The 27,944-nt window shown below is 31.7% G+C and overlaps 1 pseudogene; it reads left to right on the top strand.

Moving 5' to 3' along the window:
• Positions 1 to 24,790, top strand: part of LOC131852980 (forkhead box protein F1-B-like) — a 52,899-nt pseudogene extending 28,109 nt beyond the window's left edge.
• The last annotated feature ends 3,154 nt before the right edge of the window (positions 24,791 to 27,944 follow it).

The following is a 27,944-nucleotide window of genomic DNA, read 5'->3' as shown; positions in this document are numbered from 1 at the left end:
TGAGCAGTATTCATATTTAAATGTTCCTATGTTCAGACGTTATGGTCATGACAATGAATATACAATATTTATAATATCTCTTAGTATGGTTAAGATTTCTTTTGCGTTAATTATTAAATAAAGAAATGGATGTGGGATATTATATCAACATCTTATTATTAAGCGTAAGTATGGATAATGCTGCTTTTAGATCTTCCTATATAGATAAAAGTGTTGATATTCTAAGTATACATTAACTCATATTTTAAAAAATTGAAATTATCTTGTATAAGTTGTAAAAATTGAAGTTATCCTGTATGAAAGTGCATCGCCTGCCTCTGTTACTTGATGAAATCCTGGTGCTTGAGTTTCATGGAAAATCGTCTGTGTTATGTAGATAGTTTCATTCAGTTAAATAAAGACGCATTCCTAATTAATTATTCCTATTTTGAGCAGAATGGGTACCTATTTTATTACATGTCAATTGCCTACTAAAGCTAGGGTTATTTTATACTCGAGTCGATGAGATATGAGAGTAAAATTTTACTTTCATTTATATTTGCTAAATAGTCGCAGTTTAAATGTTATTAATATGATACTGTCAATATTACATATGTGTGGAGTCAAATTATCGAGTTTTATGATATAAAAACAATGTGGTAAATTAATTCTTCTCTATCATCGTATTTTTTGTAGCGAGACAAAGCTTTAGATCATTTAACTATTACTATAGATTAAGTAAGCAGCAACAAAACTTTAAATGCACCCAAGCTTCGACACTTTGATGATCGTTTATTTAGTAGTAAAAACTGTTAATAATATGAATTTTTTTGTCGCATTTCTACCATGTATACGTACGCAGGTATAAAGTTGAACATCCCAGCTCGTGATTCGAAATGCTCAGAGTATTGTACAATAAATGTATATTAAGTGAAAGTGCATTGAGTACTTCTCGTATTTCATGAAATCCTAGTGCTACCTTTTCTATAAATTCCATAGGCCTCGTTGGTCTAGTATAACAAATGTTTTTCTAAACGCGGCGCCGATAAACTTGAATAAAACGCAGAACATCCGTCATATTTCCTCACACACCTTGTGTGTATGATTTTCATTATATCTTCAGACGTTATGTTGATGAAAAGTAATAAACAACATTTATAATGTCTATAAGTTTGGGTCAAATTCTTTTGCGTTTATTATCAAATAAAGAAAGGGATATGGGATATTTGTTTTTATTATATATATAAAGTATAAGTATATATAATGTCGCTTCTTTTATATTCTCATATATTGATAAGCGTTGAAAATACTACTATATTGGAAATCGTATTATTTATGAGGGTTAATTCGAAATAATGTTGAATCGAATGAATTTTAAGGTGAATCTCGCAGTGTCAACTAGGTCAGGAATACTTTTTTTATGTACATACCCATCTCGTACAATTTTTGCACCACGGAACCACGATGCAGAACAAGCTTACTGTTTTTATTATTACTTACGTCTTTTATTTTATAAAATTTTAGTGCTTGCTATCTTTACAAGAAATTGATTATACAAGCATCGCTTAATCTAAGTATTCGATTCGTTATACACAATACACAAAACTTCAATTCAAATTTCATTGTATTCGTTCAGCGGTATGGAGCAAACAGAGACAAACAGACAGACATTTGCATTTATAATAATAGTATGGATAAGATTTTGTCAAAAATTCAAGAATGAATGACCTAACGTTTGCATTCTCCATAGATGAGTGATATTTCCCCCATTCAAGTTATATAGATAAAAGTACTCATAAACACTACATTCACTTTAGTACTATGTACAGGGTATTTACTGTTTCTCTCTCAGGATTCTCCCTGTTTTCATCTTATTGATCGTGGTGACGTAGACGTGACATAGTTGTGGTACATTAATAGGTATATAATATCTAAAAGTGCATTGCACATCTCTGTGATCTAATGAAACCCTAGTGCTGCGATTTTGCATTTATGTATAGGCTTAACCAGTTACCGGCAAATTCGTCTTTTTTCAGATGAATTTTGCATGTCGTGAAAGATGGTATCAGATTGAGAAATTGACAGACTTTCAAAATTAGGGTTTGAATATTACGAACAGTTTACGAATAGGTTTATTTTTTTTTAATTTCATAAAACTGTTAATAATACTAAATTTGGATTCATACTCAAATGTATTTCTTTCAGTTTAAATCTTTTATAAGTGATTTTAAATTCAAATTCAATAATGATTTTCATGTAGGACATTTTAGCCGCTTATGAACGTAAAAGTTTTATATTATTTTTTTCCATACAAATTAATTCTGTATACAAATTCAATTAATTTCGTCATTCAAGTAATCGTTTAATTGTTCAGTAAATATGATTTAACAGATGTTTTGAATTTAATTAAGGATAATTCCAGTATATTCTTTGGTATCTTTCTAAATTTTTATACCCATTCCCATAAAAGACCTAAAGAAAATAAAAGACTTTTTTTAAACGTTACTTGGAGAAAGTAAGATTCAATATTTTATTTTTAAGTTCTTTTAAGACGTACCCATTATTCTCTGCTCGTTATATATATCAACATATATGTTTTACCTGAAAGTGCATCGTATACCTCTATTATTTGATGAAATTCTAGTGTTACCTTTTAACGCAACTGCATGTTCTCTTTGAAACAGTAAAATATACTATATACCTAACTCGTTAACCCATATTCTGCATTTCTCTGTCATGTCATGAAATCCTAGTTCCATATACAGTGGGTTGCCAAATTAATAGGGACAGTCACGAAATATTCGTTTTTTATAAAACATTGGTCTATAATTAATTAAAAACGTCACTTTAGGCTATAATTATATTTAATAATATCAGACACATATCTTATAATGAATTTAGACTATAATAATTTAATATTTGAACAACTAGAAAATATAAACAAGTATAATAAAAATGATGATGGGAAATTATTAGTATTTTGTCACATTTCCTTTTGCTTCTATCAGTGCTTGAATCCGCCTCGGCATACTTTCAATACACTGTTTAGCACTTTCTTTTATTTTGGGATTGTGAAACCATACATTTATTAATATTTCAATTAGTTTTACTTTGGTAGTTATGATTTCCTAGCAATTTCCGCCTTGGTAATTTCCCACAAGTTTTCTATGGGATTCATATCAGGAGAATTGCCAGGCCAAGGTAAAACTGGAATGTTGTGGTCTTCCAAACATTTGGTTACACTCCTCGCTTTATGACATGGAGCTGAATCGTGCATAAACACGAATTCCTCCCCATTCGGGAACCATTCCTGAAGTTGCGGCAACAGGCGAGTTTCTAATACTTGCTTGTATTGGTCCTGTCTCATGGTTCCCTGGACGATATAGAGGCGCCCAACTCCTTTTGCGCTGATGACAGACCATACCATTATTTTTACAGGGTGTTTAATTCGTTCCACTATGCAATCAGGATGAAATTTCTCGCCTGGGCGCCGCCTCACGAAGTTACTTTTGTTGGCCAGAATTTCAAAAGTTGACTCGTCTGAGAAACATACCTAAAAAAATATAGAAACTATTTATAATTTTTGTAAATACGATTTCATATAACACAAATAAAATTAACCATAGAACTGACCTTATTCCAGTCTTCAACAGTTTTCAGGCGGTGCTCACGAGCCCAAGCAAGCCTTTTCTTTTTCATCGCCTCTGTTAATCGGGGTTTCTTAACTGGACGATGACCTGTCAGGCCTTCCTCTGCCAACCTTCGCTGTACAGTTCTTTTTGAAACACGTATTCCAGATTCCTGTACTATCTGAGTTAAAAATCCAGCACTTTTCTTTCTGTTTTGCAAGCAGATATCTCGAATTTTCCTATCGGAACGTGTTGTTGTGATACGTTTTCTGCCACATTTGCCTTTTCTTTTGGGCGAAAGTGGCTGATTTTGATCTAAATTTATTTTTATTTTATTGACGGCAGATTTCGATATCCCGGCCAGTTGTGCTATCATCCTCTGAGAGTGATTTGTGTGTAGGAGAAGGGTTTTAACCTCGGATTTTTTTCTCGGAGTCAAATCTACCCCTCGACCCATAGCCAAAGCTGAAAATATAAAAATAAATTAAAATTGTTCTAGAATCCGCTCCAAAATACTTTAATTTTAATTATAGTAAAATATTACTTACCTGCAGGTATTGATTATTTCACAAAACCACTAAAGAACTGTTTAAAAGAATAATTTACGTGTTTCACTTTTACACGTGTGAACGACTGTGTGTCTCTCCCGTCATTAAAATATATTTCCAAAATAAACAAATCTCTCAGCACTTGAAATTCACTTTGAATTTGAGTTATAGAGACAAGGTGAACATAAAAACATATCAGCAAAAAACTTTTACCACTTAAAAACGTAGTCAAGACCACTTGAAGAACAAAAATTATAAAAAATGTGACTGTCCCTATTAATTTGGCAACCCACTGTATATAATGTGTGATATATACATATACATTGTATATATAGCTAAGCTTTAATTTGTTGCCTTTTATGTGTAACCTGAACATAATTTTGTCAGTGTCACGGGACAGTATTGTTAATTATGTGCAGATTCTGTTTTTTGTTTAAATAATAGGCTTCAGTTAATCTATCATTAAATATGTATTATAATAATATTTATATGTGTATAATTTATAATTTATATAATAATGACAATTGGTTTTTGACATATATTTCAGCGCGGCTCATCGAGGTTACCCAAGAGCTGGTAGCTACTTTGTCCAAAGGCTAAGTATGGCCATACAAAGAGGCAACCCTGCCAGTATCTTGGGTACGCTGCCTCGATGTGCCGCGTTGGATTACAGTGATTCTTTGTATTAATGTATTATGTATAATTAGTTGTCATTAAATAATTATTTATATTATGTAAGCAATATCAGGAATGACAAAGTAATACCTCAAAATGTAGTATTTTTTTATTGTTCAGATACTTGTTATTTCAATTACTTAAAACTAAAAATATAATTGATACTGGTCACCCTCCTAGGGGAGGGGGGTGGGGGGAGGTTGTTGAAGGTTGGGGGCCTCGGGGCGAGCCCCTTTGTCCAACTGACATCAACACCGGCGGCCACAACCCCCTGGTAACTGGATTGACAGCCTCTTGGGGCGAATATCTAAAATTAACTCAAACTCTTAAATCTATAACCTAGGGTTAAAAAAATAGCATATAGACATTTTAAAATATAGTGGATTTAAAATTACAACGAATATTTTATAACTTCCTAGAAAGTGTTAATGTTTTATAATATTATTAACACATTCTTCAGAATTCGGGTTCAAATTACTACGTACTCAGGTTTCACTTTGAGTAGGTACTCTTTTTGTTTTCAATTAATCGAGCTCTTTATTGCATTGCATCAACTGTCGTAAATAGTGTTCACTTCTGTAATTATATGCAATCCTGGTACTAGACAATCACGGAATTGCATCAGTGCAGCTACATATAGAGAGAGAGAGAGAGAGCTCTCTCTAGAGAGAGAAAGAGAGAGATAAGTACTGTTTTTAATATCCAACATAAATGGCATTTATTATTTACTCTACGAGTTCATAAACGGTTCTACAATTCTATACAGGTTTTTTTTTAGAAATCGTGATTTTTTAAGATTACGTACCGGGGTACATTTAATTATATAACAAATTTTAATTGTATGGTAAATTTACATCAATTACGTAATGATAGCTCGAAACATGTGTGGAAAATGTTTGGTTATTGATCTAAATAATAAATGCTAAAGGCATTTGATGACTTGCCATTGGTAAATTTCGTTGATAAAGTTTGGTGGAAATCATTCATGGTAGATATTTTTGTAGTACCCAATGGCAGTAATTATTGTTGTATCTGTCATTCTAATTGCAAAATAAATCAAAGCAACAGATTTTATACATATCCTAATATCAAATATACGAAATATTATTAGGATTCATTTTTAATTACAACTCATTTGTTGAGTACAAACGAATTAAAAATGAATTCGGCAACATACCTAGGTATGTATGTATGTTGAATAAGGTATACCTTATTTAATTTGTTTAGAAAATCCAATTATTAGGAGCTGGATATTGTTTGTAGACTTCTGGTATTTGAAGGGATGTGGCAAGTTGCAATGGTTTCAGAATAGATAACATCATCTTCGTCCATTAAGACCTACGTTCCCCTTTCTAATGTGATATCGAAGGCTATATATATATATATATATATATATATATCTTAGGAATGTTTACTACTTTCTAGTCACACTCACAACTACATAATGTACTGTAGTACACACACATCTGCAGAACCTACAGTGCACATATAGTTTATACTATACTGTATGCCAGGATACATATTTAAAATTTCCCTCTCGGAAAGCTGCCTGTTGCTCTACCTTCCTTGTCTGTTAATCAATAATTTACGCCATATTATAAAATATTGGTATAATGTGAAAGTGCAGCATACAACTCTGTTGATTGATGAATCCCTGGTTCCAGAGATTTATGGAAATGCATCGGGGCACTAGTTACAGTATCAGTTGGGTTTAATTTTCGTTATTAAAATGACAAATTAAAAAAGGTGGACATTTGTTTGTGTTTGCAACACAAAATTAAATTTTGAGGAATTTTTAAATAATCATTATGTAACAATAACACGCTGGATTTAGTTGAATGTTAATATTTATAATAATTTCATCACTATTAGCTTAGCTTTACAGGGATACATCCAACTACCTAAACTATAAGTATGCAGCTGTAAAAAATGCAAATTCCGCTGAATACTTTGACAATTTGTAGCACATTTTTTTAAAGTATCTAAGAAGAATAATGTGAATATTTGCCAATGCGATTACATTAACAAGCAAACTACATATAAAAAATTGTGTAAGTTTCAATATAGGACTCGTCTCTGTATCTATAAGAGTCCTATATTGAAATTTACACAAAGAGAAAAATTAGTTATACTCTATAAGTAATTTTTTATTTTTACTTTTCATGCATTCTCACTTTCGTGCCATTCAATTATACCGAAAAATGTTTTGATTATAAATATACTCAAATTACATAGGTATTTATAGTGTCACTATCATGTCTCTTTCTGTTTTATAAGTCATTAATTATTTTGTTGTATTTAACTAGATGAATCAGATATCTGACGTATGGTTCAGCCTCTTCATAAGTCCCTTCGCGGGTTTGGATTGCCATCTGCACTCGCCTCTATCATCCGGTGAAACTGCAAAGGCCAGTTGCAGTTAACAGCATTAGAATGTCCGAAAAAAAATGATATATGGGCAAAATGTATATATCTATCAACTTTTGTTATTTAAATAATATAGTAAAATGTATTAGTGTTACTAATCGATTTATTATGTGTTGTCCAGAGACTATAAAAAATAGAAATTACTAAAAATATAGTAATAGAAATTTTACAATATATAAAAAAAACAGTTCAGAAAAATTACTACCAGATGATCTCTATCGAAGGAAATTATCTCTTATTGAATACATACAAAAACAGTATGGATAATATTTATATTCAGATTCATAAATAACATAGCTGATTAAAGTTTTGTTCAGTTTACCTTCGCACAGCTATTATTATGGACATCATTATATTAAATGAAAATGCAATGCATATCTCTGTAATTTGATGAAATCCTGGTGAAACACTTTCACTTTTCACACTTTTCAAATCGATTTTCTACACATTTGATAGTTTTTTTTATATATGAAATGAAAGTGCAACGTATATATCATATGATGAAATCCTGGTGGTACAGGTTCGTCAGATTGTATCGGTGAACACTTACAGTTCGTCTTCAGAACGATTTTGCACTACTTAGTAGTTATGAAAGGGAACATACATCTATTATTTCATGCAATCCTGGTGACACAGGTTCTACGAATTATATAGGCGTACAATTTCAGTTCGTTCGGGATCGATTTTGCACCTCTCAATGAAAGGAAAGTGCACCACATATCTCTGTAATTTTATGAAATCCTGCTGATACACTTTCAGTTCGTTTTCTTATTGATTGAAGGCGCGGGCCGGGGCTGGGCCCGTATTAGTTTTTATCGAATGAAAGTGCAAAGCATAATAATATCTATTATTTGATGCAATCCTGGTGATACAGGTTCTAGGAAATCTATAGGCATACACTTTCAGTTCGTTCGGATCGATTTTGCACCTCTCAATGAAACAGATAGCTATCCTGTACAACTATATTAAAGGAAAGTACACCGCATATCTCTGTAATTTTATGAAATCCTGCTGACAACTTTCAGTTCGTTTTCTTATCGTTTGATGTTTGTTAGTAGTAAGTAGTTTTTGATGAATGAAAGTGCAAAGTATATATCTATTATTTTATGCAATCCTGGTGATACAGGTTCTAGAAAATCTATAGGCGTACACTTTCTTCAGGTTATTCGGATCGATTTTGCACCACTCAATGAAACAAATGTCGTTTACAAATTATTTATAGTGGAAAGTGGGGAAAGTGTCTCTGTCATTTTATGAAATCCTGCTGAAACACTTTCAGTTCAAATCAATATCTGCACCTCTCGATAAACAAAAATAAATAAAAGGAAGTGCATCATGTCATATGATGAAATCCTGGTCACACAGGTTCATGGAACTTTATCGGTGTACACCGATCGCTTTCAGATCGATTTTGCATCATTCAATGAATCAAGCTATCGTATAATTATAGTAGTTATATTAAATTGATGTGAAACGCATATCTCTGTCACTTGATGATATCCTGGCGACACAGGTTCGTGGAATTCCATCGGTGTACACTTTTAGTTCGTCTTCAGATCGATTTTGACCTATCAATGAATCAAATATGTGTTCACTTGTGTGTGTCACTTGATGAAATCCAGATGACCTATGTACTTTCAGTTCTTTTCCAAATCGATTCCTGCACCTCCCGTATATTTATTTATTTTATATTTATAATAGTTTTAGTTTATATATTAAATGAAAGATCACCGCATATATCTGTCATTTGATGAAATCCTGGTGATACAGGTTCTAGGAATTGTATAGGTACACTTTTAGTTCGTCCTTAAGACCGATTTTGCATTTTACCTCTCTCAATGAAACCGTGATACCTAATCATGTACAAATTATAGTTATATTAAGGGAAGGTGCAACGCATACCTACCTCTGTAATTTCATGTACTTCTGGTGACGCAAGAATAATTTTAGGGAAAAATAATATTTTCATCACAACTATTATTTTCATCACAACTATTCATAGTTGTGATGAAAATATTATTTTTCCCTGCATTCAAGAAAATTATGGTAGATTTTTATGATATTATTTTAAAGTATACCAGCAGGCCAAGGTAACGCTCTTTTGCCTTATAAATTAAAGCACCCTAATGTCGCTATAAAAAATAGGGGTTGGAACATGTAAATTTAGGGTTGTATGTATTTTTAATGCCGAAACATGATTAAAACACTGAAAATCGACTGAACCACCCTTATTACTTAGGAGTATGTCAAAACATACACAAAAAATTATAAAAATAGTTCAAGACGAACGAGTTTTTTTACTAACTTTATTAAATTGAACTCAGGATATAACCACACAATTTTTCGGAAACATATATATTGTTACCGTTGTCGACTGACGCTCTGGTCAAGATCGCTGGAAGGCGTTGTTTGCAAGCAGGCCCGGACCGATCATCGTGGAGATTTTTGGGCGAGGCTTTTGTTTAGCAGTGGACGTCCGGACGTCCGAGAGTCCTGAAATTATGATAATGATATATTGTTACAGTCGATAAGAACAACATCAAATTTAAGTTCTTATTAGACAATAAGTAAATAAGATTACTTACATTAAATATTCTTTGATTTAGGATTTTTATATTCTTTGATTAGATTCTAGGATTTTTATAAATTATCGAAATATCACACAATTCCCAATTCATGTTAATAACTTTTGTTAATTTTGAACCATTTTATAAGCGCATTTTGGATATAACTGTTTTTACCTGCATTTTATTATTCTTGTTTATTTTGTTGACACTATTTTAAATCTTTTTCGCTTTAATATTGGTCATATTTCGGCGATAATTATATTAATGCAATTTTTGACATGTTAACCGGATATCAATAGATATGATAGTTTCTACTATGTAGTCTTTACATTGATGACTTGCGTATTCGTTTTTTTAATATTCGTAATCGTGTTGTATAATAGAACTATTTATACTTGCTGTTTCCATTTCGTGGGAATTACTAAGATAAAAAAATCATGAGTGTATTGAAATTGACAAATCTACAAATTCACTGTTTAGTAAAATAAAATTTAAAAAACTCTTTTGATTTACAAAAAAAATTGTCACAGACTGGTTAGGCCTTAAATTTATTGCACACGTTGTACCAGGAGTGCATAAAGTTGCAGGCGATGTGTACTTTCGCTTTTCAACGATCCACTGCGCAGTTTCCATTTCCCAGTGCTTCCATGGTGACGCTAGGTTTCCGCCCCAATCATTAATACTTGTTTTCTAGAAGCGCTAGATATTATTTAATTTTTTTTAATTCACTGTTATATATTTATACGAGGGTGAATAAAATGCAGCAGAACTATACAATTTGTCTTGTAAAATATATGATATACAACACTAGTATATGATATGATACTTTAGGCAGAGTATCCATCGTAATTGGAGGTATAGAGTTTGATAATTATGAGTTCAAAATCCATCCCGCTTTAATTTTGAATTCAAAAAGTTCATATTCCTGTTTTCATTTTGATTGTTGTATATACTAATAAAATAAGTCACGTTTGAGATATAAGAGAAGTGCAAAGTGAATTATAATAGCAAATAAGCTGACGATGAGCGCTAACCCTCCTGAATGTAAGCGATAAAGGTCACCTATATAAATTAACAGGACAATGGTTTTCACAACAAATTATACAACGCACATGGTCTAATTCCAAAGAACTAAGTAACCATACCTCTTATCCCATAATTTCACTACTTTTCTCTGCATATAATATGACATTTTATTCAAGGTAATCTAGATCGGTTACCTAGAATGTGATACAACAGTATAGGTTTATGAAAAAAATTTAATAGAAATCCTAAATATCTGTTATGTGTGACGACAATATTTTCATTTTATAAATATCCAAATTCATGCATTAATATTTAATTCCATAGAGGAAAAGTAAATGTTACAAAATCTTATCCAGTCTCATCTAGTCAGGTCATATCAAATAATACCTAACACGATAAATACGCATATGACGAATGGGGTGCATTCTACGCTACCTCTTTGTAGTTATGCGCTCCTAGTAACAGAAACTAGTTAAAGTCTGTAAAATATGAGAAATGCCTAGATTTCAGTCTAGGAAACCTAAACTAACATTTTAATAGTGCCGATAGTTATCACAGGAGTAGTACTAACAGGCAGAAAGTTAACAATTAGTTAGTGAAAAGTCTAGTTAGTAGTCAAGCAAAACTACGGAAATTTCGATCTAGCGCGATTTTGTCTAGTCTAGGCAAAACAAGCTTCTGCTATCCTAGTAATTCAGATCATTTAGTATCCCAGTATCATAGGTCTACAGAGATGTAATTAATGAACAGACCGGTAGGGGCGGAGTGTTTCGGCGTCAATGTGTGTATTTTGTAATGTCCGTAGTGTGTTTAAACTCGAACCCCTAAGCAAAGGGTCAACTTTTAAAAAGTATAATAATAATACATACCTACACTTCGAACAGATGATTTTATTCATTGATATCACGGATTTATTACGACACAAATTTAACATATTGTTCTATTTACATTAGTTTAAGAACACTATTATAACTTTAACGAACTTCCGATCTCAATACCTGAATTTGAAAGCTATTATAAAGTTTAATTGTTCTTTTTAAAATTATAAAAGTATGGGATAAAATGCAAGTTATCCTCTTTAAGCACTAATTCCTTTTGGGAGACTAATTAACATAACGCGCAATATTTTATTCTAATAAACTACATTTTTATAGTACACATAAACTTATACTTTTTTTTTTAATTAAACAACGACGGCCACTGTGGTCCAGCAGTTTAGCAGATCGTTTTACTTGCGATAGTCGCGGATTCGATTCCTCGCACGGTACCAGTACAGTCGTATTTATGAGTATAATTATTTGTATCCGTGTGGGTGTTTCCTATGAATAATATGTATGTATATATTTACGAAAAAAATATAACTATGTATCTGATATCAGTCATCTAGTACCCGTAACAAAAGCTTTAGCTTGCTTAACTTGGGTCTAGACGGCAATGTGTGAATTATCCTAATATTTGTTTTTATTAATAATGGGTTTTCGCTTGGTTTTATATCATCTGATGGGAAATGATCACCTAGGATGTAGCGCGGTTACCCAGAACATATCTATTCACCATAGTTTTGATAAATTATTTAAAAAAAATCAAATGCTGCATCTTGTCCTCGTTTCCAAATAACTCGCGAATGCTTGAAAAGTCGTAGTCTATAGAGATAATAAATACTGATCGGCGAGCAGGGCCGGATAATCTGAGTTTATAGCCGCCCATGTGCGTGTGCGCAACGCGTTTCTGAGAAGCTCGAACACTCCCTCACGACGTCGTAAAACCTGTGGTAACATGTGCAATGGCAGTGCCAGTGCCTGCATCGGCCTGCTGTTCTCTTGTGATGCCTCACTCTGTTTGGAAGTTGGGCCTTGAAAGAGGCGTGATGTGTACCATCTTCTGAAAGCGATTGAAACAATCAAACGGCATTAAACAGTATTATTGAGACTTTATACTCAGATTTACATATTTATATCTTATGAACAAGTTATGCAATAATTAATTATTATTTGTTTATTGTGTTTTAATTGTTATTAAGTTTCTAAGCCGTTGTTTGGTCTTTTTGATTAACAATTGGTTAAATATTATTTCTTGTGTATGTATGGTCTGATTTGTGCTAAAATAAAATAATAATATAATTTAAGATTTTAATAACTCATTGTTGCACGATAAATGTACATAATTTACGTAAGAAGGTAAAGAGGTTGTGAGTAGTTAATGAGAAGAATGGTGTGAACATGAATAAAAATAAATAAACATATTAATATATATTAAGTCTATTTATATAGACTTATTCGCAGAATCATTGACTAATAAAAGAACTCTCTCTGTTGTCAGGATGTGGGCAATGACCTCTCTAGATGTATAAGAAATATAATTACATATGTTTCCAATATAAATTATAATAACTGGATAATTTGGTACAATCAAAGCACTCTGAGCCACTTTATTCGTATATTTAATTAAGATGAGGTTTAGGTTATAATAACTTTATCATTCAACTTGAATTGCGTGTATTTTTTTATAGACATCTGCAGCCAAAATATTAAGAAAATATTCAATTACTCATTCCTCTCTGTTCCACTTATTTCTCGCTCTTTTTATGGCTTCATGTCTCTGTTGTGTTGAAAGAAGATTTACTGATGCCGGAACTAACGTTTGTTTCGCAGTTCACCATACAATTATTTCACTGTAAATATAATCGCGCTGGTAGATATTTCAATTTTTTATTATACAAAAAAAAATGTATTATACAAATTAAAAAAAAATATTTCAAGTTTATATTTGGTGGCTCCCTTGAAACGACTTGATGTTAAAAAAGAAGTAAGATCACCCCTACTTATAAACTTCTAATGATACTCGTATACCTTGCACTTAATATGCTGGAATACTATTTTCCCGCAATGAACCATAGAACAAACATAATGATTATGAGAAACATTTTTATGGTCAATTAACACGTTATTACTCATGATAATTAATTTTATATGCGTTACGTATTGTATGTAACCTAAATAGAGATAATATGATTAGTATACTGTAGTAGGAATGAATACTACATTAATAAAATAGGTCACGAACGAAAAGATGTTACAATTTACTAATATAATATTAGCTATAATTTATTTATATTATTAAACGTATCATACAGAATCTCATTGTACCAAGTCTACATATTTATCGCTAGTAATTTATTTTGGAAATAGAAATATAAATAACCTTTATTCAAATAAACTCAATACAAGCGCTTTTGAATAGTCATATTTTTTTAATTCTACCACTCATTCGGAACGCAGACTCATTACAAGAAGAATGAGCAAGAATCTTATGTGTTAAAATGGAAATAAAAAAAAATTAATTAAACAATAACAGTTAAGAGTAATTTTTTTTTGTTTACTTGATTCACGGTTCTTTGTGAAGCGAGGTGAAAAACAATCTATGCTATTAAGTCTGTTAGAAGAAGAGAATAAGAGAATAGACCTCACTGCCCGCCTATCCTTAGGCGAGGCACTTTTACTACGCCTCTTTTGGTACTCGATCGAGTCTACACCTATAATAAAAACAATAAGCAGCCAATTACACTGTCATACATGCGGTGTATGATACTTTAGCTTTAGACCTTTGAAGACCTGTCCTGCCTCTGACCTAAATCATTCAAGTCTCTAAGTGTTGACCGATTTCTATCAGACCATCCGCAAACGAGGTGTGCTATTTTTCTGCAGTGTATGTATAAAAAAATATTATTTCAAAGCGTACAGTCGAAGCCAGAAAGATTATTACGAGTCACATTATAAACGTATTCAGAGAAATGTCTGTTGTTAGTCCTTGAGCACGACGTTTGATAGTCATTTATAAAACATTACTGTTACTTTCTTCCATTTGAATGTCGAGAATAGGTATGTCAGAGAAATTATTTCATAACGGTATCTGTATGCTGAATTTCTACCATTTACTTTTTGTTAAATATGTAGAATCTGTAGATCGTATCTCCAAAAAGCTCTTAAACGAAAATATAAGCAAGTACTAGCACGAAAGCATGATGTATTTCAGTTTACATACAGATAATGGCGTATGTTAGTGTGTTCTGTGTAAAGCGCGCGCGCCGTCGCCCGCGCCGTCCGCGTCGGCCCGCGCCCCGTGCCTTGCCGTGAACACTACGCTCTAGGTATGATATGTTTACATGAACGCCCGTTTGTTCATCGCGTTTGATCTTTATAAATGCAATAGGTATTTTCAGGAATATCGTCGACGGAACTTCACGTTCGCTTTAATAAAAAAATGGAGAATGATTTTTAAGAACGACAACCTTGATGCTCTGTTTATTCTCGGCTATAGGTGCTCCGTTTATGAACATTTTTTGAGTTAACTGACGTCTGTTTGATTTTTTTTTAATTCAGTCAGTAAAATTGAAATGCACCGGTTATTTATGTAGGCTGCTGATCTCTTTACATATTCTTTATAATGAGATTCTTAGATATTCACGATCCTGCAATAATTGCCATAAGCTTCATTGAGATGGAGCGATAAAATGAAATTGAAAAGATAAATAGTTAGAATTGTGTAAATGAGGGGTACTACAGATGGATGAATGGCTCAGGTTCTTATATAACCTGAGTCATTCATCCATCTCTTGTTAACTCTTTGTGAATTTGCTACTATGAACCTAGTTCCTAGTAGCAAATTCACAAAGAGTTAACAAGCAAGGAGGCTACATACTGCTACACTACATTACTAATGACGGGATAAGTCTCCGTTATATATCCGGGAGGGATACATATAAAGGAGACCTCATCCTTCCTACCTAATCTTTTTACTTACGAGTATATACATACATACATATATCGCAGCCCGGAAGACGTCCACTACTGGACGTAGGCCTCCCCCTCATACACATATACCTAATAGTTGTTATTTGTGTATGTCAATATAAGTTCATGAATATACAAATCTTGTAATTAATTTAATCCACATTAATACAAATACCTCTACAATTATTTAAAATTGTATTATTCCATTTACACAACTGAAACTTTTGTTTACTCAGTATTTCGGCTTTCTAATATAGCATTATTCTAATGCCTTGCGTTAAGACCAATATTTTAGATAATGCATTAACACATTACATCAGCAACTGAAACTTCGATACCGATATAGAAGACGATCCATTTTAAACTAGTTATAGACAGCCGTAGTAATTGACACTGGGATCGGCTCAGTCGATGTGTGGGGTCCGCATGCGGTAAATTCAGAATAGTGTTTTATAAAAAAACTCTGGTACACTGTTTTGAAAAAAAAAAAACATTAATGCAATCTATATCAGCGTCTTAGCCGGAACAACACAAAAAACTTCACCCTTTCAGATGCCAATCGTTGACCCTTGTTTGCTTAACTTTTTTTAAATTTAACTCGGTGTGCATTATAAAAAATGTGTGAACTTCCAAATATAAAAACGTATACTGTGACTATTATTTTTTATTTTTTTAGTTCCGCCAACATTACTTAAATATTTAAGTTTGTTATAATGACTGTTATTCATTAAGACCTTCTACCATTTCGAATTAATATTATAAACGCGAAAGTTTGTGAGCATGGATGGATGATTGTTACTGTTCACGCAAAAACTACTGAACGGATTTTGATGAAACCATATAGTAGTAAATATAGCTTATATCTCAAAATAATTCATAGACTATAGTTTAAAAACATACTATTTTAAAGATATCATTGGCCGAAATGATAAATGTCTCAAGTAAGTGTGACGCAGACCAAGTTGAACGGGTCAGCTGGTATTAAATGTATAATTTAACGTCCTTTACGTAACCTCTGGCACCAGGAAATCATAAAATAAGAGAGGTATACTGCTAGAGAGAGAGAGATAGGCTGCACTTTCGTGTAACATATTGCCACCTAATGCAATACTGGATTAACTCAACAATATAAAAATTGTGAAATTGAACTTTAAATTTAAACAATTAGAGTCGATTGTCCACAATTTGTAACTTATGTGTCATCCAGTACTGCATTAGGTGTGTGTGCAATTTCGTGACTACTTGACAAATAGCTATTTGTTTCATTTGGTAAGTATATAAGTGAAGAAGAGAAAAAGCTTTCAGGAAGTGAAACTAAGTACATGACTCACAGTCTCACGAATCTAACTAAATACAGGTATAGTATTGTGAACACGAGGCCATGGACATCGTACATTGCCCATAGATATTAAAAGATATCCCTGAATACTATAGAATACATTGTGATGATAAAAACCACCTTACCTACTCAAGAAACATATAAAGCACGTGTTACCAGAGGAGGTATCTTTCCGAAATGAGGAGAATTTATAATTATTTCAGTTAATGTAAATATCTAGTTGGAAGTTTTCAAAAGGCCCATGTATGAGTTAATTTTTTGATAATGGTCAAACAAATGAAAAACTAAATAAATATCCAGAAACTAATTTTGAAATTTAGATAATTAGTTTTACATTTCTTCTGGTTTGTACTTACAAAATATTAAGGAGACTACAAATCTGATCTATGCAAAAACCAAATTATTGTAGTAAAAGTAAAGTTTGCTACAAAAAAACTAGACTAGTTGTTTAAATTCTTCAAAAATGATACCGCGTTACCGACGAAAAATATGTGCATCATACATTAGCGGTAGCTACGGTGCGATTTGTTGATCGTCTTGCACCACGATTTCATAAAATAACGAAGGTTTCCCATACACTTTGACCTTTTTTATTTTTGTAAACACGCAGCTAGCAACTGTGCGATTACGTGATCGTCCAGCACCAAGGTATTATAAAATAAAGGAGGTTTCCGTTGCACTTTGACTTAGTATTTGTATAGCTAGCTAGGTTATTTGATACATCCAGCAAAACACAATGGCTGACAAAGCGTAACTTTAAATAGCTACCGTATGTAGTACGAATATTGTATTATTGACATATAATTTAAAACGCACGCAGAAGATAAAAATATGTTCACAATTTATTGATAAGTTTATTAAAATAGCAGTTGTCTTAAAAATAATCGACTTGACTAAGTATTAGGGGTTTTCATTGCATTGTTAAATGAAACATTACGTGATCGACATCACTTTGTTCAATCACTAAATAATCAGATTTAGATAATTGGAATTACATCTAACTAAAACGTAGTATTATTAGGAAACTATAAAAAAATAACATTATAGAATTAGAAGACCATTTTACAATTTAGTTATTATAAATAAACGAAATTTTTCTGAAATGGAAAAACTCTCTAACTGCTGTCAAATTGTAGGATTTTTTTTTAATTCAGTGTAAAAATATTTATTCATTTTTCTCTGTCAACTGACATTAGCTTCTTAGGAACAGTGACTGATGATATCAGAACTCTGTATCTAATAAACTGCTGTTACTAATAAATATTTTATAGTAATATATATAATAAATAAATAATCAATATAGCGTACTTGAATCTATAGATAACTTTGTCACCCTTCATAGATAGAAACAACTATTTTTGGTTTGAAAATTAAGTAATTCTAAATCGTCCAGTATAAATTTATCTTAGTAATATTATAATCTTACTTCTTATTAATCTTAGTAATATTATAAACGCACAAGTATGGATGTTTGTAACTCTTTCACGCAAAAACGTTCCTACGGAACGGATTTAGACGAGACTTTATATAACTTATACATCGGAATAACACATAGGCTGCAATTTACAAAGATTTTAATTATATAATTTGGCGAAATATTCAGTAATGTTCAATGTTCAGTAAGTATAATACAGACGAAGTAGCGCGGTTCGGTTAGTAGTTATTTATATTATAATAATATTAGTACTATATAATATATATGTATATTTTAGATTATGACTTATTTCCCTTACGTAAGTAGTTTATTTTTTTAATTTATATGTACTATTAAATACAAAACCTTAAAATTCGATAACTTATTTTGGTTTCATTAAATAATTACATTTTGCTTCATTTAGGGAGGATCGGAGGCGCAATACCAGAATATCAACGTTCTCATATGCCTTTTGTGAGTTGAAAAGGTCAACATCGCTACCTGAAGATTAGGTATTAAATTTCAATAATTTGATGCCTACCGCGAATTTAATAAAAAAATATTTACAATTATTTTGCAAAGCCGATTTAATATTAAAATTAATAAAGAGGCAATTATGCGAACTTTATTCATATTGTTTTTGATGTTGTCATTTTATATATAAATATATTCTATAAAACTGTTCAGCCAGTTCGTTGTATTGCGTCCTCGTGAATCCTTAATGCACAGTCCCACCCACCGCATAATTTAAATAACTTAATTAAGCAATAAAAAGTTCCGAATTCCAATTTTATTTCATTAAATACATATGGACATCGTAAATTAATATTATTAGGTAAACAGTACCGCACAGTTACCGAATATAAAACGAATGATACAAATTTACTGCCGCAGTGACATAAAAATGTTTTTATTACAAAACGCACCGCAAATTTCCGGCATTCAGGATTCACATAATTCACAGGTCTATGTGTAATAATTATTGTATCCAATTTGCTGCGCGATTTCTGCGAATGCCATATAGATGACATAACGTTTGTGTTTTTTTTATGGATGAGAATGGAATGGTGCACCCTCCACCAGGCTGGATCGTGACAAATTCACCAAGAATTTATCACGGTGGTTTCCAGGGGGAACCGCGTGGAGGAGGACATTGCTAGCATTAAGATCATCAGTCCACATTACTAACAATCCCTTTTTCTCCTTAACGTTTGTGTTCTAACTGAGTGACCGTAAGCTGTATAAGTGCCTTCTATAATACCTGAGCCACTTAAATACCAATAAATCAATAGTTGAATGGTTAAAGTAATTTGGTAACAGCACCGCTGCGCCGGCGCATGTCTCTCGTCGCGGTACAACTTGAGAGCAATTTATCCCATCGACGGCGAGCCGTACGCGTGATCTACGAGCTGTGAGAAGTGATGACAACCGCAAGAGTATGGCTTATGAAACGCGTACGGAGAGTTCACAGACACCAGAGTATTTTTATTTTGTACTCTATTAGAGATCAAGATTTTACTGTGAACCACTGAACATATAGGTAGTGGGTTGGTATATATTCTATACCATTTATAAAGCACTGGTAGCAATGTTCGTAAAATGTTTGTTACAAAATGCTGACTCCCTAACTGACAACAGATTGTACTACAGTACCTAAACATGCATAGAAACAATATATTGTACTATACCAGTTCGAAGCGAGTCCCATAGACAACTTATTAATGAATTAGATAATATATTAATGATAGTTTGAGAGTGCTCCAATATAGTGAACCAATGCAATAAGAATCTAAGCCGTTATGTACGTACCTACTTAAATTTTATAAGAATATAAGAATTTATTTAGCATTACTTTGTATATAGGTTTAAGAATAGATACTATATTTTTGTCAGGCCCAATTACTAAACTAAAATCTACCATGGTACAACGTAAGTGACTCGCTCTCAGTACATATACGTAGCATATCAAATGTATATACCACCATGTGGATTTTCAGTTATGTCATTAGATATAAGACACGAGTGATTAGATAACTAAGGAAAATTAGTTATAAATAATATTATTTTTTTGTAGTTATAATACAGGTATCACAAGTGCACATTTTTGAAATAAATTTGTTATTCGACTTAGCTGTATTGAGTTTTATTAAAAATGCTAAACTTAATTACTATGAGTCGGATATTTGTTTGAATGTAAACCTTGGATAAATAATAGCCCATGTACACTGCAGTTATTGAAGAGTGAATTACATTCACGCTACCATGATCAATAAGATTACACTGTAATACATGGGATTATAAATTGTTAATATTTAAAACATGACTACCAATAATTCAGTGTTGGAATAATAGCGAATATTAAAGTGAAGACAACCATATGTTCACTATTTACAACGTCTTATGCACTAAGTAGGTACATAAGAAGAAGCGCGAAAACACAAACAGTGAGCTGTATCTAGCACGGTAACATGTGTTAAATTCTTAGAAAATAGAAACTGGCAACAGAATTTTATTCCTAAAACCGCCCGAATGGGAGCATTTGTGAGGTTTGTTTAAATTAAAGCTATTAGGTACCAGAGCGTGCATGTGGTCGACAACAGACAATCAGCAGGCGAGCAGATCGATGGGAACTAGCGTGCAATTATAGCCTAACAAATTACAATTTTATCTGGAGCGATTACTGGTTAGCCGGCTACATTATTACGATCGTTACAGCGTATATTGAATATCGAGGATCTTAGAGGAGTAACATAATGATAATTTTCATCTGACTTCAAATAGAAGGAGGTTTGCGAGTATTCTTGTATCTGTATTATATCTTTAGTTAGTAAGATTCTACAATTATATGTATGTACATTTGAATAATTCCTTTGTTGAATTGAATTTAAGTTTTAAGTTTAATAGTTTTGTTCATTTCATATTAATTTTAAACCGATTGATTAATTTTAAATGTTTTGGAAGTAATTTTAAATTTGGTATATAATGTTCGTTAAAAATGTATCATTTACATTTTAAGAAAATTGAAGTTTTATTAAATTATATTTTATATTATTAGAAATAAAGCATTATTAACATTAAAGTTTAAAAAATACAGGATTGTTTATTAAATATTGCAAATTATAAATGTACCCGAATTCCGATAGCTATCCATAATAATTATTAGATACTCAGGACCGTCATTTTATTTTTATGGGTTCTATTTCCTTTAGAATTCAGATACCACTCCCAAAACTGTAGAAATTAAATACTGAAATTAAATGAATTAAATAGCGATGAGAAGTCGAGTATTGCGTAGTTTTCCACGACAAAAATAAATTTAATTTATTTAATCGACTTATTCCAGGTACTGCGCCTATGTTCGCGGGTATGCGGGGTGTGCATGGTCAAATGCTCTCCGGGAGTGCGTTGGGTGGATCGTCCATCAGCGGCCTTGGGAGCTTTAGTCTGTCTTCATCGCTCTCAACGCTGCCACCGGAGCGCAAGGTGTACACCACGCCACCACCCACCCCGCTGCCGACGTTACCATCGCCAGCATCCCTCACAACTACACCAGTACCATCTACAACATCCGCATCTGTTCACAGTTATTATGATCATATGAAATATTAGGAGCCAAAGAATTGGTTATACAAGTGTATAATCGATACATGTCCACGTGCTGCTGGGTACGAATATCTTATCATAGAGAGTTTCTCCCTACCAGAAATGATCAGGCGTTACAGAGTTATAATACAGTTCTCCTTCTTTGTTTTGTAGCCTCTATCGCGCTTTTGTCATTGTAATTTAGAACCTAATTGATTCACAAGGTGTTGATGTTACTAAATTCTATATTTGCATATTGAAATCGTGAAACAATATAAATAATTATTACATTGCTACATTTTACGTATATCTTGTCTGTATTAGCATAGGTAGGGGTAATCCTCAAGTAGAGTTATAACAATGTGATTACGGATTGTCTACACACGAGATGATTTGAGAAAGGATCTGATTTTAGGGCCGTGTGCAGACGCTTTTAAGAATTTAGAATATGTTATGAGTTTCAAAAACATTCTTCCAATCTGTCGATGATGACATTGTCATGAGGTTCCTAAATTGAGTAAAATTTATTTTTTTGTTTTTTCGTATAATCAATTATTAATTACAAAAAAAACTTTCAGTTAGTCGTATTTTTTGGAGTGACAAGCCATAAATTGTTATAGGTTGTCATGATATAGGTTAGAGGCTGTAATAGAGTATAGAGATTCTTGTGGAAATATATAGGATGAAATGTATTTTTGAACATGCGCCTTTACAGAATCGAAACAACAGAATATAGGAAGCAGTTAAGAAGTAAATGCTACTAATCATCTTCTTCCTTATCCCATTTGTATGAGGTCGGCGCAATATGTTCATATTACGAGAGAATGGTATTGGCTTTAGTTTACATACCTACTACTACGAATTACCTAATAAAATTAACCTTTTTTTCGTTATCTTCGTACAATCACGAAGTGTTTTAGTACTAGTTTTCTATTTATATTTTGTATAAAAAAAACAAATATTTAGTCTTATTTTAAACTAGTGCTTTTCTTAATGTGTTAATTTCAAATAAATAGGGTAGACCTTTAGGTTTGGGATTCACTGGCAGTTTATGTATTTTTTTATATCTTTTTTAAATAGAAGCCTTTTCTTCTAGACTATTGTTTTTATGTACACTTCTGTCACTGGGCTCTGCTATACTAAACATAATATCTCTTTTGTCTCATTTTTTATTAATGACAAGAAATTCTCTGTACCTGCTTCGTAACCTATTAACGTTTTCATAAAAGGCAGATCAATTAGTTTAGAATGTAGATTGACTTTAAGTAGACATAAAAAATATATTTATATTATATGTTTACCATTTATATATTTAACCTAATCTACAAACCAAAATATAGAAGAGGAACAGAATTTAATACTGAGGCCTTTAACATTAAGTAATACGTTAGTAAATATTTTATTCCTCAGTTTAAAATTAGAAATATGAAAAATTATTATCTATTTTGTATAAATTATTATGCATCGTATAACTATGTGACATTAGCTTACAGTAAGAAATCTGGTGCATAAAGAATAGAGAATTCTTTATATAGAGTTCTAATACAGTTTTTTTTATGGATGATAATGGAATGATGCATCCGACTGCGTTAATGGTTTACGCTGGCGGGGCACCAGTGGAGGATGATAAGATGAATATGAAGGTCAGGTCAATTAGCCCATCGTGACAAATTCACAAATAATTTATTATGATGGTTTCCAGGAGGAACCGCGTGGAGATCAACCTGACTAGTAATGTGGACTCCTGACTCAATGTACCATATATTGGGTCACGAGTCCACATTACTAACAATACCCATCTCCCCGTTCTAATACAGTAAAACAAGGTAACTAAATGGGTAAATATATCCGATTTTCCACGTTATTGCACGCCATTTTTACATACATAACAGTATGTAGTCGGAATAATCTGTAGGTTTGGTACCGCAGTGTGAAAAGTGTTCACATCTTTCAATAGCTACTTATATCTATTTTGAGACAGTATAATTTAAAAAAATAATTATGTTTATATCCTAGCCGTTGAACATTCTGGAAAAGGTGTTCACATTCTTAGGTATTCATTAGGTATGTCTTTGTTAAATGTCTAATAGGTTAAGTTGATTTATTTTACCTTTTCTGTTGTGCCCTGTGAATATAAGCTAAATAGAATTTAAGGGATTCCAAATCCAATATCCAAAGATTAAAGTAGATTTTCAGTTTACGAGTGAGTCATCGCAGAATCCTCCGGTCAGTGAACCCATTCTCACTGTGAACTACTTGCCAAAGAATATGACTAACTTAAGTAATATGTGTAACTATTTTTAGTCATAAAAACCAAAACACTGTTTTCCAAAATTATGGCATTAATTCTTAGTTTTAATATTTGTATATTCCATAGACAGAATAGGTACCACGTACCTACAAGTTGGTTAGTACCTCGAAATAACAAATTTAAATTAATATACCTAATATTTTCTATCTAATTCCAAGTTTATAAATTATTTAACACATAGGTCGAAATGTAGTCAGGGGGACAACTAAGATAACTATACGTATGTCATTCAGAATGGATAAGTTAGTGGCACAATTGTTTTAAATATTTCTTTTTATAATATCCTACCTTTTTATAACTCTGGACTATTGATTGAACTTAGTATTTAATAGGTAATAAATACTACAGTATTGGGTAATTAATAGGAATAGAATAGATACTATAGCGAAAATTGTAATATAAAAAGGTATCTATCAATTATAATCATTAAGATAATTATTATTCTAATAGGTACTTCAATTACAATTTATTTTCGTTTAGGTCCTAAATATTACTTACTTTATAAGCTGTTTTAAATAAATTATCTTTTATTTATTGCTGTATTTTATTATATCTTATCGACATAGTTATAAATTAAAGTACATTGCGCACAGTCTACCTGGTAGCGTAGTCTTCTTCATTTCGCGATTATTAATGGAGGATGAAGATCTGATCCTCTGATCCAATCCATCCCGAGATAATGATCCTCTCATTTACAGAAACCAGAATATTCATGGCAGAGGATTTTTATGAAAATATGACCACTGTGTGTATTTTAGAGTACATGGGAACAAACTGTTATTCCCTTGGACCTCCAAAAACTAATAATAGTATTATCTCTGTATCAGCGAAACATGTTTGTTGTCACGACTTTTCAACATAAAAAAATTACGGTTGTAAACGAGGACTAGCTTCCGTGCAGACAGATTTTTTTTAATTTCAACACTTGCGCACCTTAGACAATTACCTTATCTTTTGGAGTGTGTAGTGTCGTAGTCTCAAGTCACAGTGAAGCGCCATCTGGCAACAGAAGTGCGATAAGAACTTCGCTTTAAATCGTTTTGACATGACTGACGAGATAGATTTACTAAAGATGTTTTTTAGATCATGTTTTCAATATTTAGATAAACGTAAATAAACTAGGAAAATATTATAATTACAAAGACTTTATAAATATAAACATGTAATTTGAATTTCAAAACATCTAATAATACAATTCGTATATATACTATGTATAAAGAAAAAAACTTCTCATACGATTTTTGTAAGTTGATTGTTACAAATAAAGCTGAAGTTAATCTAGCCATGGAAACATAAAATTACTTAATTGCACGCCTGGCGGTTTAAGGGTATGGCGATTACTGGATTATAAATGATAAAAGATTTAAATATTAATTTTTAGATTATGTTAAAACATTACTAATCAATTAGTCATAGAGAAACAGTATGTGAATAGTTTTTGTGACTCATCTGAGTAAATATCAACCACTTACCAATTTATGTTGTGAACTTATTTAATTTTAACTTTCTTATTTTCAATTGAGAAGGAATAAAGAGACGCAAGAGCAGTGATATTAATTTCTTGTTAACAACGACTATTTAGGACACACGTGTTGAATATTGTGTACCAGTAGTAGGTATTTTGCAAATAACAATAGACTCCAGAATTGCAATCCTAACCTTTGCCACATTGCTGATGTGTTACAATAGAAAAATGTTTAATCAACTTTGTCATTACAAGCAAATAAACTGTTGTTACAAATAAATATTTTATTATAATAAATCAATAATATTTACGAAATGTGGCATATAAATATTATCAACTTATCAAATTATAATAAAAAGTTCTGATATAAACTATATCTAGAAAGTTAGCGTACTTCAAAGCTTCAAAAGCCTAAAAAAAGCATAGAAGATAGTTTTTGGATTGAAAAACATATGGGCATTCCGAAGTGCCCAAAGTATTATTATTATATTATAGTATAAAATAATATATATATAAATTTTAATTTATAGTGTCTTTTCCGTAAACAACTGACACCAGGATTTCATCAAATAGCAGAGGTATACGTTGCACTTTCATGTAGCATATCGCATACCTGATGGAATAATGGATCAACTCAAAAATATCAAATTTATGGAATTTGACTTTAATGTTAAACCATTAGAGTGGATTTTCTAAAAAATGTAATTTTAGTGATAGTGTGTGCGAAATAGTGATTATTTTACAACAGGTATTTATCAAGTAGATTTACCAGCAAGAGAAGATGTGAAATACTTTCCGAATAATTAAAGATTCTTTAAGTATTTGGCTCATAATCTCACGAATAAAAATACAGGTAGGTATAACATTATAAACATGAGGGTACCTCAGAACACATGATAGCGCTAGAAACGATAAAAATAAACGATGTTACCTACTCAAAAAACATACAAACCGTGTTCCGGAATTAGAAAAAATAATTATTATCTCCGATAACATGAATTTCTGATTGTAAGATCTGTAAAGTTTTATTTATGAGTTGTTCTTTTAATAATTGACAATCTAACAGAAGAATAAAAAAATAAATGCCCAGGTATTCTGGGATAATTTGATCATTAATTTGGCCACAAATCTGATCTATGCAAAAATCAAGTTTTCAATCGGAAATAAATGATTGTAGTAGCTACAAAAAGACAAGATTAGTTGATTAGGTGTTTATTAAAGGCATAGAGCGTAATTAACACAGTTAATCTAGTTGACTAAGCATTGCGCTTGACATTACATTCAACCTTTTATACCAGGATTTCATAAATTAGCAATGTATCTTACATTGCATTAATTGTTTGTTTGTTATTATGCACATTAACAATATTGATCTATTTATCTGAATGTGCAATAATAACATAAGGTATCTACGTAACATGTCAACAAAAGATGAAAATGGGAAGAATCCTGAAAGGAAACAAAATTGTTAGTAAGGACATAGTACTATTAATTTTTTTGATAATGTTTTATATATTATATAGTATAGTTTTAAAAATCGTTCATTACAAGAAAAAAAGTGAAAAGGTATCTCTTCAAAGGTCTCCTCAAATTATTGAAAAAAACCTTAAGAATGTGTGTGTTCATTTTTTAATTCAGTTTTGATATATACGCAAGTACATCGATGCTTTTTCATGAATCTTTGACATCAGGATTTCATCAAATAAAAGAGGTACCTATACATTGCATTTACGAAAACATATGGTATTTATTTTTTGTTTTGTATAGAGAATTGCATAAAATTGAACAACAAAATAAGAAATAAAAACTTTTTATGACCGAAACTTTAAGTGTAGGTACTTAGCTCTTAATATAAATCGCAAAAAACTTGTAGTATTACAAACAAGGGCCCAAGGTCATCGATACTACGTATTATGAATTAGCAAAACCCTTTAGGGTTTTGTTTAAATTAAACAACCCTGTACAACAATGACTAAAAAGTAATTAAGCAACATCAGCCTCTTCCTTCTCTTCCATGCATCACACTTCATGGAAGGAAGGAGAAGGATGGCTGATGTTGCACCTCAGTTCGTTAGTAATTCCAATTACATATTACATAACATACACCATATATACACTTCCGTGTACCCTTGTAACTAGGATAACATCACTTGATAGAGATATGCAGAATAGGTTTTATCAATGAGTTTCAT

This window comes from Achroia grisella, unplaced genomic scaffold, assembly GCF_030625045.1.
Source record: "Achroia grisella isolate CSIRO2021 unplaced genomic scaffold, CSIRO_AGI_Agris_v1 utg874, whole genome shotgun sequence".
Lineage (NCBI taxonomy): Eukaryota > Metazoa > Arthropoda > Insecta > Lepidoptera > Pyralidae > Achroia > Achroia grisella.
Note: the sequence above shows the minus strand (reverse complement) of the source record. Positions and strands in the feature narration are given on the sequence as shown.